The sequence below is a fragment of the Sapajus apella genome, unplaced genomic scaffold, assembly GCF_009761245.1.
Source record: "Sapajus apella isolate SASKATOON/1434 unplaced genomic scaffold, GSC_monkey_1.0 scaffold16, whole genome shotgun sequence".
In the NCBI taxonomy this organism is placed as follows: domain Eukaryota; kingdom Metazoa; phylum Chordata; class Mammalia; order Primates; family Cebidae; genus Sapajus; species Sapajus apella.
In genome coordinates, this window is record NW_022436956.1 from 9,057,486 (window position 1) to 9,073,888 (window position 16,403).

Here is a 16,403-nt window from a genome sequence, read left to right on the forward strand (position 1 = left end):
GGTCAACATGGTGAAACCCCGTCTCTACTAAAAATACAAAACGTTAGCTGGGCATGGTGGCGCGTGCCTGTAATCCCAGCTACTCAGGAGGTTGAGGCAGGAGAATTGCCTGAACCCAGGAGGCGGAGGTTGCGGTGAGCCGAGATCGCGCCATTGCACTCCAGCCTGGTTAACAAGAGTGAAACACCGTAAAAAAAAAAAAAAAAAAAAAAAAAGCTCCCAAATAAACCATACTGGTATTCCAGGTTCAAGAGCTCAGATGTTGGTTGCTATTTTCTATTATAAAGCTAAAGTAATGCATATGTATAGATAGGGAACAAAAGTGTTTCAAGAAGAAATAATGAATGAATTAAAACCTAATTTGAATTAGAAGTTGGTGACTTGAGGTGATGATTTTACCGTGCAAAGAATGATAACTTCTTTCTTTGTCACTGCTTTTCCTCCTGTGCAGCTTCTGAGAAGGTATACCCTGAAAATAATGACACATGTTGCTAAGGAAGGGACTTTAAAAATACCAAATATTTCCCAGAGATCAAGTAGTATGATCATACAAACAATTCCATCACAAATGGCAGAAGTTATTCATTAAAAATGAAATCAAGTAACTCCTTAAGGGCAAGATAACTCTTTAAGGACTCTAGGGAGTATTTAACAATTGAATTTCTACTATGAAAATAGTGTGGGTTACCTATGGGAAATACTCTCAGCTTGCTTTTATGCCAACAGAATAAACACAATATACTGTGTACAAATGCAGATTTTTCCAAGTCTGGAGCATTCCAGAAGATGCCACCATTATAAAGGATATTCCCTATGAGTTCAAATTTGACAAGTCTTAATGAAGGGAAGACTTTTCTGTCATAAAAATCAAAACAGGCTGGGGCATGGTGGCACGCGCCTATAATCCCAGCTACTCAGGGGGCCAAGGCAGGAGAATCGTTTGAACCTGGGAGGTGGAAGTTGCAGTGAGCCGAGACTGTACCACTGCACTCCAGCCTGGGTAACAGAGCGAGACTCTGTCTCAAAAAAAAAAAAAAATCAAAATGGGCTGGGTGCAGTGGCTCACACCTGTAATCCCAGCACCTTGGAAGGCCGAGGCAGGAGGATCACCGGAGCTCAGGAGTTTGAGATCAGCCTGGCCAACATGGCAAAACACTGTCTCTATGAAAAATACAAAAATTAGCCAGGCATTGCACACGCCTGCAATCCCAGCTACTTGGGAGGCTGAGGCAGGAGAACTGCTTGCACTGGGGAGGCAGAGGTTGCAGTGATCTGAGGCTGCACCACTGTACTCCATCCTGGGCGACAAAGCGAGACCCTGTCTAAAAAAAAAAAAAAAAAAAAAAAAAAACCAAAATGCTTAGTAAGTATATCCCACTTAATTTTCACCCCTTTTCACTTCTTTGAGGATTTCTAACTTAAATAACTTAAATAACACTGAAAATTAACAAGTTTTTTTGGCTGGGCGCAGTGGTTCAGACCTATGATCCCAGCACTTTGGGCAGCCTAGGTGGGTAGACTGCTTGAGCTGAGGAGTTCAAGACCAGCTTGAGCAACAAGGTAAAACCCTGTCTGTACCAAAAATACAAAAATTAGCCAGGTGTGGTAGTGCATGCCTGTGGTTCCAGCTACCTAGGAGGCTGAGTTGGGAGGATCACTGGAGCCTGGGAAGTCAAGGATACAGTGATCCATGATCATGCCATTGCACTCCAGCCTGGTGACAAGGTGAGAAGCCATCTCATAAATAAATAAATATCAAATTTTGAAAATTAAAAATTTTACGATTAAAAACCCTCAAGTGTAACTGAATGTCCATAGTGATTAAGTGAATTCACTTGGCTACAGCAGGTGAAATGTCTTGGAGGTCCCCAGGCTGTGAGAATGGAATCCAAAACCCATCAATAACAAAACCAGGAACAGAAGGATACAAAAGATAGGAAGTAGACCTGTATCACAGTTGTTTGGTTTTTTTTTTTTTTTTTTTTTTTTGCGACAGAGTGTTGCTCTGTCGCCAGGCACCAGGCTGTAGTGCAGTGGTGCAATCTCCTCTCACTGCAATCTTCGCCTCCTGGGTTCAAGCAATTCTCCTGCCTCGGCCTCCCGAGGAGCTGGGACTACAGGTGTGTGCCACCACACCTGGCCAATTTTTGTATTCTTTTTTTTTAGTAGAGACAGGGTTTCACCATGTTTACCAGAATGGTCTCGATCTCTTGACCTTGTGATCTGCCCACCTCGGCCTCCCAAAGTGCTGGGATTACAGGCGTGAGCCACCGCGCCCGGCCTACAGTTATTTTTAGAATTAAAAGGAAAATAAATGCTGTACAACATTAAGAGTTACAAAAAAAGTCACTCAAGTTCACTTTATTAATCATTACACAATTACTTTTGAGTTTACATTCAAGTGTACAATATTTTACACAGATACAATGGATTAAAAATAATTGAATAAACACCCATCATAGGTTCTTAATTATATATAAAACCCAGCTATCAGAGTACGAAGTAAAGAGGGATTTAAGAATAAGCTTGGTTTGAGAGCATTCAATTTCTCTCTTTTAATTTGTCATTCAACAGTTAATAAATGTAAGTCTACTAAATGCTAGGTTTTTTTGTTTTCTTTTGTTTTTTCTTGGACAGGGTCTCACAAGATCACCCAGGCATGAAAATGGCTCACTGCAGCCTCGACTACCAGGCTTGGTGATTCTCCCACCTCAGCCTCTCAGGTAGCTGGGACTACAGGTGCAAACCACCATGCTCAGCTAATTGTATTTTTTTTTTTTTTGTAGACACAGGGTTTCACCACGTTGTCCAGGTTGGTCTTCAACTCTCGGGCTCAAGTGATCCACCCACATCAAACTCCCGAAGTGCTGCGGTTACTGCAGCTGGTTACTGCACCTGGCCAACGCTAGGCTCCTGACCTTCCTATTTAGAATGGCAACAGAACTGGAAGCTGGAAGAGGTAGTTGCATTTCCTTTTAAAGAAAAAGAGAGCAGACTAGTAGATCTGGGGGTGATATATGCAGTCCTGCCTGAAGGAAGGAGAGAAAAGGCCTGTTAAATTTCTCAAGGGCCTCTCTAACTCACAGTGATACCAACTCATACCATTTTCCTCTTTGGCTGTCAGAAGAACGTGGACTATTTTTTGCCTCAGAAAGTCAAATATCCATGTTTCTGAACATTTTCTTTAGCAATTTTTTTTTTTTTTTTTTTGAGACAGTCTCACTCTGTTGCCCAGGCTGGCGTGCAGTGGTGCAATCTTGGCTCACTGCAATCTTCATCTCCTGGGTTCAACCAATTCTCCTGCCTCAGCCTCCAGAGTAGCTGGGATTACAGGCATGTACCGCCCAGCTAATTTTTGTATTTTTAGTAGAGATGGGGTTTCACCATGTTGGCCAGGCTGGTCTCGAACGCCTTACCTCAAATGATCTGCCCACCTTGGCCTCAAAAAAGCGCTGGGATTACAGGTCTTTAGTAATCATACTTCATGCCAACCTCATGGAAAACTAAGCTGGAAACAATGAACAGCGACTCACAGAACAGGATTCAAACTGATCAACCATGACAAATTGGGGAAGGAATCAATCCGAAGCTTAAGAAACTACAAAAGGATACTTTTAAAAAGGATACCTATAAAAAATAAAATTCAGAAACAACATGGGAAAGAATTAGCTGTGGGTAAGTAAGTATGACTGGAACCAGCTCTAGTGATCTCACTGAAGAAACTGGGTGTGCCTCTTTACAAAAAGTATTGTGCATCTGAAACAAAGACAATGCTGATGATCTACACCCATAGAATACATATGATGCACACACAGCTTTGGCAATATTCTACTATAGTGGGCATCGATTAGGACCTTATGAATGTAGTGTGCCAAATTTAAGATTGGAAACTTAGGGAACAAATGGAAAATTTCACTGCATCAAAGAACAGAAAATGTGGATCGCCAAATAAAACACTGGAAAGTATTTGGTGCTACTGAGCTCCAAAGAAACAGGGACCTAAGAAAAGCTGCCCTTAAAGGGCAGTTCTCCCTAAACCCAATCTTCACCCAGTCCCTGCATCTCTTAGAGACAAGTGCACTTGGCATCTTTATCATCCTCTGCTGCAAAGTAGAGCCTTTTGGCTTCTAATATGGAGATCTAGAAACTGGAATAGCAAAAGTCTTCAGTTTCTTATTTACATAAAAGATACTTTGTTTGTTCAGCTGCCCTATAAACTGCATTTAAGGAACATCTGCATTATTTCCAAATTACCTAATTTGAGTTAAGACGTGAGTCTGGGTGTTTATAGGTCACCATCTGCAGAACATTCATGGGATGGAAGTTCTCTGCCTAATTATTCATTTGTTTTGACTTAAGAACTTTTTGAAATTGACTGAGGAGAAACACATTCCTAGAAAGCCAAGATATTCTCACCTTCCCTCCCTCCAGCCACAATGGCCTCTACACTGTTCCTCAAACAGGTCTGGTACGTCCCGACCTTGGGGCTGATGGTTCCTTCTGCCTGGAATGTTCTTTCTCTATATATCTGCACGGGTTCCATGCCTTTACTCAGATCGTACCTTCTCAGTGATGCTACTCTAATCGTCCTATTTAAAATTATACCCCCACCCTGTTAGCTGTTCTACTTTTTATTTCACAGCACACAGCAAAACATATGAATTATGTTTATTAGTAGTATGACTCTAATTGTTTTGAAACAGGTTCGTGCTGTGTCACCTAGGCTGGAGCATGGTGGCATGATCATGGCTCACTGCAGCCTTCACCTCCACGGGGCTTAAGCAATCCTACCATCTTAGCCTCCCAGTGCTACAGGTGCATGCCACCATACCGGGCTACTTTTTTTGTATTTTGTAGAGATGGGGTTTCGTCATGTTGTTCAGGCTGGCCTTGAACACCTGGGCTCAAGAAATTCACCTGCCTCAGTCTCCCAAAGTGCTGGGATTAGAGGTGTGAATCACTGCACCCGGCCCTAATTACATTTATTGTTATCTGCCTCCTCCATTGGAATGTAAGCCACGCAAAGACAGGGATTCTTTGTTTAGTTTATGGATGTAGTCCAAGAGTACAGAACAGTGCCTGGTACATAGTAGGCATTCAAATATTTATTTAACAAACTAGCTCAAATGAAAGAACACCCTGTAACTGCTTTTAATAAGGACCATAAAAAGCCATTTTAGTTTTTAAATGGAACAAATGGGAAAACTGTACACAAATAAATCAATATTGAGACTATCATTTTTCAGATATGCCAGTAGTCCCAACAGTGAATGTAATCTGATTCTAGAACGCAGAAGAAAATTTCAACTTAAGGTTCCCAGACTATTGTCTGGCACCATAACGTTTTATATATAGATCACTTTATAACTCAAGCCTCTGATGTCTACGCCGTAAACTGATTTTTAAGGGTTGATTCTTAGGGGAAGAACTATTTCTGGCAAATGATTCAAGGGCACCAGTATTTCAAGCTAAGAAATGAGTTTCTCTTATTTTACATATTAAATCTATCTAAAATACTTTATAATTAGAGAAAAAAGACAAACTTATGTAGCAGCAACAGAGATTTCAAAACACAAATTGGGTTGTCATGTTTTAAAACCATTCCATGGCTTCTCACTGTGTTTGATAATATTATAGTCCTCATTATGGCTACGAGACCTGGCGTGACCATCCACAGGACATCCATCCAGCCCCTCCCTTACTCGCTGGGCTCTTGAGGCTCACAGGGCTCTTTCAGCAGCTTGAACACCGCCCCCACCCCCCAACCCCCAAGTTCCCAGCATGCAGCCTTTCCTCAGAGCAGTATTCTGTAAGGGCCTCCCCACACGCTCCTCCTTGGCATCTCAATTTAAATGTGACCATCTGTAGCCTGACTTTCCACTTACTTTACTACAAGTTCTTCATTTATACTTCGGTTCCTAGTTTGTATATCTCAGTACTTGCAATTATTGGCCTCTACCACACGAATAAAAGCCCTTCTAGAACGAGTACAGTGTCTAATTTATTTATCATCATATCCCTATCCTGTAACATAGTTCCTGTTATACAGTAAGTATTTATATGGTGTAGAAAATGTTCAAATACTTGCTGATTGAATGAGTGTGTATCTACCATTAATTAAAGTCTAAGGGATCAACTGATATTGATTGACTGATTGATTGAGATGGAGTTTCGCTCTTGTCGCCCAGGCTGGAGTGCAGTGGTGTGATCTCTGGGATTACAGGCATCCACAACTTTGCTGGCTAATTTTTGGTGTTTTTAATAGAGACAGGGTTTCACCATGTTGGCCAAGCTGGTCTCGAATTCCTGACCTCAGGTGATCCGCCTGCCTTGGCCTCCCAAAGTGCTGGGATTGCGCACCCAGCCAGGGATCAATTGATATTTCTAATTTCCTGAGCTGCAACAATGAGGATCAGTGGGTAAAATTGTAGTATTTTCTTATCCAAACAAATACCTTCTGTGGCTGACAGCCACCACTCACCCGTTGAAAGCTGTTTATCCCTAAATGGAAAGATTTTCACCTGCTTTGGAGGAGTGTCTTTATCTTTTACTTAGTTTTATCCTTTCCAACAACAAGAAATCAGGATCACATAAGACTTTTGTTGAAAGTCTATAGCTTTGTTTTATAAAACAAAGCTACATGCACTTCACTCTCAGTCCACTTGCATTTGTAGCTTTCCTATGGCCTGGCCATGATTATACTCTCTACATGCTTGTAGAATTTTAAAATTCTACAATTTTCATGTTCAAATATCCGTTAAACATCAGGCACTGTGGTAAGAATATTAGTATTACTGCATCCAGTTCTCCTACACCAAACACTGCACAGCAGTGACAGTAAGCCAGGTGCTGTTTTCTACGCTTCACAAGCATTCACCCTTCTGTGAGGTAGACACTATTACCATCGCATATCATAAACAGCATAAATAATGGAACAGAAGCACACAGATGTTAAGCAGCTTGTTAAAGGTCACAAGACTATTACGTACTAGACATGGAGTCAGTGTCCATGTTTTTAAGACACAAAACAATACTGTCTCACAAAAATGAACAAGCCGTGTGCCACACCCTTAACAAGTCTACGCCTTTGGAGAAACAGGACTATGAACAAATCTTTATAACATGTTTGTGCCAAGTTTCATATGCCTGGATGAGGTAGCAAGGGGATGAGCATTTCTGCTTGAGGAAGATCAAGGAAAGCTTTATGGGAGATAAATACCCTTATGGCAAAATTCAATGAAATTGTTGGTGTTTATCCTCCTCTGCCTCCTGGAAACACCGGACACTGAAATCCATCTCGTCTTTTCCTGGTTTCCCTCCCTGCCAGTGGGAGGTCTTCCCTGTTTCCTGAATGTTAAGGATCCACAGGGCTCTATCCTCTATTCACTTCCCTTCCCACCCCATTCATTCCTAGACCTTAAAACACCAACTAAATGCTAAGGACTCCCAAAATGCTACCTGCAGTTCAGATCTCAGTTGTGCTTCAGGCCCAGGAGATACCCATTTAAGTTTCAGTCAGGCAACCCTTCAGTACTGAAGGGTACTTTCAGACTGTGTTTCAAACTTAAAAGCCAAAAAACAGTTCAACAACCTGCTCCTTATCCTAGGTTATACAGGTCTCTGAATAGTAGAAATAAGCTACGTGGTAATATTTATAGGCCATTATTTCTTTCTGTTTTAAGCACCAACATATGTATTTACTGATTTTGAAAAAACTATCATATACTTTAGAATAATGTATTTAGATCATTCCCAAACAAGAGAATATGAACTAAAGGGAATAAAGTAAATCTGTAACCTTAAAATAAAATAGCATGATATTTAGCCAGGCACGGTGGCTCACGCCTGTAATCCCAACACTTTGGGAGGCCGAGGAAGGTGGATCACGAGGTCAGGAGTCCAAAATAGTGAAACCCTGGCCAAAATAGTGAAACCCTGTCTCTACTAAAAATACAAAAAATTAGCCGGGTGTGGTGGTGGGCACCTGAAATCCCAGCTGTTTGGGAGGCTAAGGCAGGAGAAGTGCTTGAACCCGGGAGGTGGAGGTTGCAGTGAGCCGAGATTGTGCCACTGCACTCCAGCCAGCAACAGTGTAAGGCTCCCGTCTCAAAAATAAAAAAAAAATTAAAAAAAAAGCTTGATATTCTTTTCAGCATATTCTTTTTTTCCTAATGAAAATTAACCGAAAATTAATATTCTCTTCTTTTTTCTCTTTTTGAGTCTCATTCTGCCATACAGGCTGGAGTGCAGTGGCTTGATCTCAGCTCACTGCAGCCTCTACCTCCCAGGTTCAAATGATTCTCCTTTCTCAGCCTCCTGAGTAGCTGGGAATACAGGACCACGCCACCATGTCTGGATAATTTTTGTATTTTTAGCAGAGATGGGGTTTCACCATGTTAGCCAGACTGGTCTCGAACTTCTGCCTCAAGTGATCTGTCTGCCTCAGCCTCTCAAAGTGGTAGGATTACAGGTGTGAGCCACTGCGCCCGGCCTACTATTCTCTTTGATCTGAAGGTGAAGAGAGAGCTGCAAGCACTGTTTAGATCTGAAATAAGAATCTGAAAGCTCTTAAAACAACAAGAACAACAACGACAACAACAACAAGGCATTATCTGTCACCAAAGCCATCAGCACAACTAGAAAGCCCAGGCTACTTAGGAGAAATAGCTCTAAAAACATTGTTTTGCCGAGCAGGTAGCATCAGTCTTTTTTGTTTGAGATAGTCTTCTTCTGTTGCCCAGGATGGAGTGTGGTGACACAATTATGGTTCACTGCGGAATCAAACTCTGGGGCTCAAGGGATCCTCCTATCTCAGCCTCCTGAGTAGCTGGGACTACAGGCAAGCACCACCATACCTGGCTAATTTTTAAATTTTTCTGTAGAGATGGGGTCTTGCTATGTTGTCCCAGCTGGTCTTGAACTCCAGGCCTCAAGCAATCCTCTTGCCCTGGCTTCCCAAAGTGTTGGGATTACAGGCATGGGCCACCAAGCCCAGCCAAGCATCAGTCTTTAAAAAAAAAAAAAAAAAAAGTGGCCAGAGAAAACAATTGAGGGTATTTAAAAAAAAAGAGAGAGAAAACGGGTTAGGGAGACTAAAAACATACTTTCCTAAGGAAGTGAAAGAGGTCAGTGGAAGACCGAAGAGGACTTTCAGGGAGCAGCCAGAAAGCTGTCAGCCTGGGCCCAAGGGAGGCAGGTGGACACTTCATTCAGGAAAAAGAGAGCACCTTTCCCCCAGATTTGAAAGTAGCAAATCACTGCAGGAAGCATGTAAAGAACAATTATGAAAGAAAGAACAAAATGAAGCCCCCCTTCATCCAATGTGGAGCTAACCACTGCTGACATTAGGGTTTATGTGGAGAAAAGCAGTTTTTAAGAGGAACTGTGGGAATAAGTCTGAGCATCCTGGGTTTCATGGTCATATCAATTCTAAAAACCTCATTCATTAGAGTTTGCCCTTGCTTTTCTTATTTTTTTTTTTTGAGACAGATTCTCACTCCGTCACCAGGCACCAGGCTGTAGTGCAGTGGCACGACCTTGGCTCACTGCAACCACTGCCTCCCGGGTTCAAGCAATTTTCCTGCCTCAGCCTCCCAAGTAGCTGGGACTACAGGTGTGTGCCACCACACCCAGCTAATTTTTTTGTATTTTTAGTAGAGATGGGGTTTCACCATGTTGGCCAGGATGGTCTTCATCTCTTGACCTCGTGATTGACCTGCCCCTGCTTTTAAACCATAAATCTTCCTATATATAAGCACCGCCCCCCCTTTTTTGGGGGGACAGAGTCTCGCTCTATTACCAGGCTGGAGTGCAGTGGCGCGATCTCAGGTCATTACAACCTCGGCTTCCTGGGTTCAAGCAATCCTCCTGCCTCAACCTCCCAAGTAGCTGGGACTACAGGCATGCACCACCACGCCCAGCCCAGCTAATTTTTGTACTTTTAGTAGAGAAGGGGTTGCACCATATTGGCCAGGATGGTCTCTATCTCTTGACCTCGTGATCTGCCTGCCTCGGCCTTTCAAAGTGCTAGGATTACAGGCATGAGCCACCACACCTGGCTAGCTCCTCCTTTTTTTAAAAAAGTGCTTCTTTCATTCAATGTCTTATTAAAATTAACTTAAAAAAAAAAACAAAAACTCAAGCATATTGAGCACTGCTTGAGTTTTTTGTTTGTTTTTTTTGTTTTTTTGACAGAGTTTTGTTCTTGTTGCCCAGGCTGGAGTGCAGCACAATCTTGGCTCATTGCAACCTCTGTCTCCCAGGTTCAAGCGATTCTCCTGTCTCAGCCTCCCGAGTAACTGGGACCACAGGCATGCACCTCCACACTGGGCTAATTTTGTATTTTTTGTAGTGACAGGATTTCTCTATGTTGGTCAGGCTGGTCTCAAACTCCTGACCTCAGATGATCCACCCTCCTCAGCCTCCCAAAGTGCTGGGATTACAGGCGTGAGCCACTGTACCTGGCCGAGGTTTTTTTTTTTTTAAGTTAATTTTAATAAGTACAGTAGTGCCTGTTTTCTGCAGTAGAACAAAGAAAGAAGCAGTCTATTTCTAGTGTCTGGGGGTAGGGAGGCACTGGGGATGAGCAGGAATCTAGGAAGAGTCAACGGAGGGTAGACACACCCCAGCCCCATGGACGAGACTTTTGTGGAGTCTGTAAAACTGCAGTAAAGTACTCAGTTCTGGCAACAGATGTCAAACCTGTTCCTTAGCAAGACAGCTAAAAAGAGAGTGTTTCTTACACGCTCTGTTAATGTGACTTTTAAGGCATATAAACAATAGGGAGGCCCTGCCTCTACAAAAATTAAAAAATTAGCCATGCGTGGTGGCACATGCCTGTGATTCCAGCTACTTGGGAGGCTGAGGTGAGAGGATCGCTTGAACCCAGGGCGTCGGGGCTGCAATGAGTCATGATCATGCCCACTCCAGTCTGAACAAAAGAGAAAGATCCTCTCTCTTTCTCTCTCAAAATAAATAAATAAATAAATAAATAAGATAAATAAACAAGAGCTGAAGGATAAGCTTCTAAAAAAATGAAGAAAACAAGAAATTTGTGCTTCTCCTTATGTGATATTACTGTGCTGCACTCTGTGACACTAAAAATATAAAACATGATAACTTCTGTTCTTAAGTGTTTACCTTTTAATCTTTTTCCAAGTACCCTATTAAAATGGCAACAGAGGAGTTTTTCTTTTTTCAAGGTATAAAACCAAGAACGTGAGGTGCAGGAGAGAAGCACTCAATTTTTCAATGAATTTTTGTAGATGGAAAGCGAGCTTTAAATGCAGACCTTAAAATGTGGATTGGCATAGTCTATTAACTAATGCACAAATTCTCTTCCTGACCCCCAGCTAAGCCAGAGCACTATCTACTTTCATCTATTTTCTCCACCTCCAAATCCAGAGGTTTAGAGAAAAATGAACTGAAATCTGAAATGGGTCTAGAATAAAATACATCAACAGGAGCAACGACGAACTGAAAATACAGATTACGTCAAAAGATGCATACCAAAAGGTTCTCCAAGCCCCTATCGCTGTCCCAGCAACCAATGCATTGTCAGCTAAAGAAATACTGGCAAACATATACATTTGTACAAACATATACACAAAACTCATATATACCAATCACCCTATAGTAATGCCTACCACCCAACGAGACCCATCCTGGGAATTTAAAGTCACAAAAAAAATGAAGCAAAAATGAACAGTCACAATTATTAGACATTTGAAGAAATGCTATGATAAAAGAAGTAATTTATTCTTTAAAGAAATTATTAAGCACCTATTCATTGCCAGGCACTGTTTTAGAAGCTGGTGTTAGGTTAACAAAACAAACAAAACCCCTGCCCTCACCGCATTTTTATTTTAGTGGTGAGGGAGACAAGTAAATAAATACGTGGGATGCTAGATGGTGGGAAACGCTCCTGGAGAGAAACAACGCACGGAAGTGAGATGGGGATCTGCACTTCTCAAACCAGCGCTCTCCTCACTGAGGTGACATTTAAACAAAGATTTGTGGATTCATCCAAAGTGAGGTGAGGGAGCAAGTCACTGGATATCTGAGGGAAGACATATCCAGACAGAGGCACAGGTGCAAAGGCCCATATCACCAGGAGGAAATGGAGCCCATGCAGAGGAAGGAAACCAAAACACTACAATGGGCCCTCAGAGCCCACCATATCCACATAACAAGAATGGATATTGCAAAAAGGTATCAAGAAAAAATTAAAGATTGAGCAAAAAAATCACAGAAACAGTATAAGAAAACATCCCATAACGAGAGGACATGCATTTCCAGAATCAAACTGTCCATGAGAACTCAGCAAAACAGCTGAGTACAAACCCACACCCATGCTGTTAATACACATCATACAACTGCAGAACACCAGGGATAGAGAATATCTTCAAAGCTTCCAGAAGAGGAGAAAACAAACCAAATACAGTCACATAAGAAGGATTTGAATCACCATGTCTCTAGAGCAATTACAGATACCAGAACACAGTACAGCAATGCCTTCAGCATTCTGTGAGAACACGATTTCCAATTTAGAATTACGTAACTGCCAAACTATCAAACAAGTGTGTGGGCAAAACAAAGTCATTCAAATACTTCTTAGAAATAACTGGAGTAAGTGCTTTGAAAAAAAAAATGACATAAGCCCGGAAATAGGAAGATACGGTTCCTGCACAGGAAAGGGCAGCTCCGGGAGGATACCAGGGTAGCTGCTCTTGAGAGCAACAGTAAAGGCAGGAGGAGGAGCAGGCGGGGCTCTAATAAACAGACTTGGGCTCACAGAAAATGTTACTGGTAAGAATGTGACAAATATATTGGAGCATTTGGGGAAAAATTAACAGCAGGTACTTGAAAGACACAGGTGAAGGCCAACCTACACACCAGGAGGAACACACTGTAATAGATCATCTAGCTCACAGTGAACAGCATTTGACAAAGGTGCAAGTACATAAGAGCTCCCTGTTTTAGCAAAAAATTTACAATAGAACTATACTGAGGGTAGAGGGCATGGAAAAATAGGAAAGTGGTGGGATGCAAGAGCTAAATACTAATCTATCGCAACAAGAAATCAACAGACCAAACATGAGGGGAAAACCAAGAAAGAATAACAAACCAACTATTTAGCAACAAGAAGATACAGCAGACCCTCAGAAAACATTCTTCTTTGACCTCGTTTTTTCATAACATTAATGAGAAAATAAGTGCTGGCTGAGGTCACCGTCTGTGTGGGTTTTCTCCAGATATGCTGCTTTCCTCTCACGTCCCAAAGAGATGTACCTATTAGGTTACCTAGTGTGTCTATATGGTCCCTGTGTTTGTGTGTGCATGCACGCACACCTTATGGGATATATGGCGTCCTGTCCAGGGCTGGCTCCGGCCTTGTGCTCTAAGCTGCCGGCATAGGCTCTAGCCACCTGTGAGCCTGAGCTGGAAAATGCATGAATGACTACAAATTACCATCAATAAAAATCTGCAAAGTCTCTGGTAAACATCCAAATGCACAACAATAACTGATGTGGCACAAAAGCTCTCAGTGAGCCTGCCCTATGGGTGGTTGTTTTGGAACTGAGCATGGTGGTAGGAGATGCTTCTGACAATTTTCACTTTGCGCACATTTATTCCTTGATTTAACCCACCACCACTATGACTGCAGCAACTTACTGACTCACCAAAAAGTGGGTGAATATCTTACTTGTTTCAGTATTTCATAGTAGAAATGTTTTGGTCTTTATTTAGAAGTTGGGTATGATTTTGTGACCAGAAAAATGGCATAGAAACTATATGGTAAAACTGGTTTTGTCATATGGTGTTTTAAGAATACTGATGATGTTGACAACTTACGTAAAGACAGGAAAAGAGGAAAATAATTGAGTGGTTGCCTCTAAAAAATGGGACTGCGAGATAGGAAGGGCAGAGAAATGGTTTTTGTTTTGTTTTGGTTTTTTGAGACGGAGTCTCACTCTGCTACCCAGGCTGGAGTGCAATGGCGCGATCTCGGCTCACTGTAACCTCCAGCTCCCTTGTTCAAGAGATTCTCCTCCCTCAGCCTCCCAAACAGCTGGGATTACAGGTACGTGCCACCATACCCAGCTAATTTTTGTATCTTTAGTAGAGATAGGGTTTCACCATGTCAGCCAGGCTGGTCTCAAACTCCTGACCTCAGGCAATCCACCTGCCTCAGCCTCCCAAAGTGCTGGGATTACTGGTGTGAGCTATCACACCTGGCCTGAGAAACTTTTCACTGTAGCTGCAGCCTCGGCTTCCTGGGCTTAAGTGATCCTCCCACCTCAGCCTCAAGGGCAGCTAGGATCACAGGTGCGCCACCAAGCCCAGCTAATTTTGTGATTTTCTGTAGAGAAGAGGTCTTGCTGTGTTGCCCAGGTGATCTCAAACTCCTGGGCTCAAAAGATCCTCCCACCTAGGCCTTCCAAAGTGCTAGGATTAAGGTGTGAGCCATGTGCCCCACCCCATTTAGGAAATCTTAAGGTATATTCCAACACCACTCAAGGAAGTAACTTCCAAATATAAACATTAGCTCTGTGGCATAAAGTTAAATTCTGGGGACAAGAGAAGAATCCAGTTTCTTAGTGTCAATACTAAATGTATTCAAGATAAATCTGAAATAAATCCACAAATCAGGGCTGAAAGAGAAGTACTTAAGTATCAGTGGAAAATCTTCGTAGACTAGAAACTTAGAGTTGCAAAGATCTTTTAAATGACAAAAAACTGAAGCCCATATTATTTGTTCAAGTTCACAGGGCTGAACTGGGACTAGTCTACACCTCCTGGCTCCCGATGACTGCACTTTCCAGGACACCTCCTGAGAGTTCCTGCTAATTACCTCCTTTAATCTCTCTAAAACTATAAAACAATGAAGTACTTCCTGCTCTTCGAGGAAACGGGATCACTGGTTAATCTGCAACTAGCAAATCACAGTTTGAGAAGGTGTAACTTAACTTTATGCCACTAATTAATCTTACATTTGTGATAAACACAAGTTCCTTTATTAGTCAGTCCTTGTTTATACCTGTGAAACACAAAGGCAGCCTTTTTCTTCCTGCACAGACTGGGAAATAGCTTTAAAAAGAAACTATCAAGTTCTTCTTTATATGGTTATTTTGGGGGCACATATTATGATATATTAAAATCAATGTAAATAAGCCATGTTTGAACAGAGCTGTACTCTGCAACAATGACGGAATCACTAATAGAATTTTCTTTCTTGTTCTCAGAAAACAGTTTAGAGGAGTTCCCAACAAATGGACTGTGACATTGGCACAGAAATGAACTGACTAAAAAAGGACCAGCTGAATGCGGAAGTGGGAGGAGGCAACATAGAGATAAAAAAAAAAAGAGTTTTTTGCAGTGGCAGTATGGAAGCCAACGAGGTTAATCTGAGGGGTGATTATTGCTCTTTGAAAATTGAAGGAAAAAAAAAAAAGACATGAAATTGCATAAATTCTTTATACTGAGAACAACTCTATTTTAAATCACCAAGTGCCTAAACTCACAGGAGAAACATTAAGGAAGTGGTAACTTATGTACCCACACTGGCTAAAGCTGTACTGTCAAACCAAACAAAAACTTTGAATTCTTTAAATTTCTCTACAAAATTTCAACAAGACAAACCTAAAAGTTCCTTCTCCAGGGGAAAGGGACCAGCGTTTTTATTCTTAGTCACTAAGTGTGTGCTTTGAGTTCACTTGAAACCCAGGCGCACAAGCTCTGTGTCACTAGCAATGACATATGAGTTGGTTCATTTTGTTTCCTGCCACAGAAGGCCAATTCTGCAAGAACAGGTGTAGTTTCTTGAATGCCATAAGGTTAGTGTAGAAACAGGTTCTCCTATCCCCCACACAAAACCACAAACGTGCTGTACACAAAACCACAAATGTGCTGTACACAAAACAAGTTTTTAATTAATGTAATGATATGAATTTAAGTCTTGATGTCAAAATTTCAGGGTCCTTGGAAAAGGGAGCTTCAAGTATCTAAGCAACACGTGATGTTCAACTATTTAGTGAAATTAGAACCTAGGTCTGGAGCATGGAAGGTAATAATTATTTTAGGGTGGAATTTCTCAGCTTTTATAGATCTCTGTCCTACTGGTAAATTTGTGTGTGTCGGGGGAGGGGGGATGACAGGAGAAACATATGTTGTTTACCACTTCCCCTGCAATTCTTTGCATTTATATCTGATCTGCATTTACACCTGCCTTATAACAGAAACATACACAAGCCTTGCTTCTTTCCCACTTTACAAATATATCTGCCTCTACCTTCATTCTTCAGGCTAAACATTGACAGAAATAAGACAATTAAAAATGTTCAGACACACCTAGCGCACATTTATGATGCACTTCAGCCATCTAACAGATATGAGTTTACTAC

At 41.7% G+C, this 16,403-nt stretch overlaps 1 protein-coding gene across 7 annotated transcripts in view; it reads right to left on the reverse strand.

The window, feature by feature from the left end:
* FAM118B (family with sequence similarity 118 member B) overlaps positions 1 to 16,403 on the reverse strand; it is a 53,528-nt gene that overhangs the window by 35,351 nt on the left and 1,774 nt on the right. For 6 of the 7 annotated variants that reach the window (XM_032284867.1, XM_032284865.1, XM_032284864.1 and 3 more), the window contains exon 2: positions 400 to 469. The exons of the other annotated variant lie outside the window; for it this stretch is intronic. The gene's annotated coding sequence lies outside the window, so the exon portion shown is untranslated. The remainder of the gene's footprint in view (positions 1 to 399; positions 470 to 16,403) is intronic. 7 annotated transcript variants of the gene reach the window in all.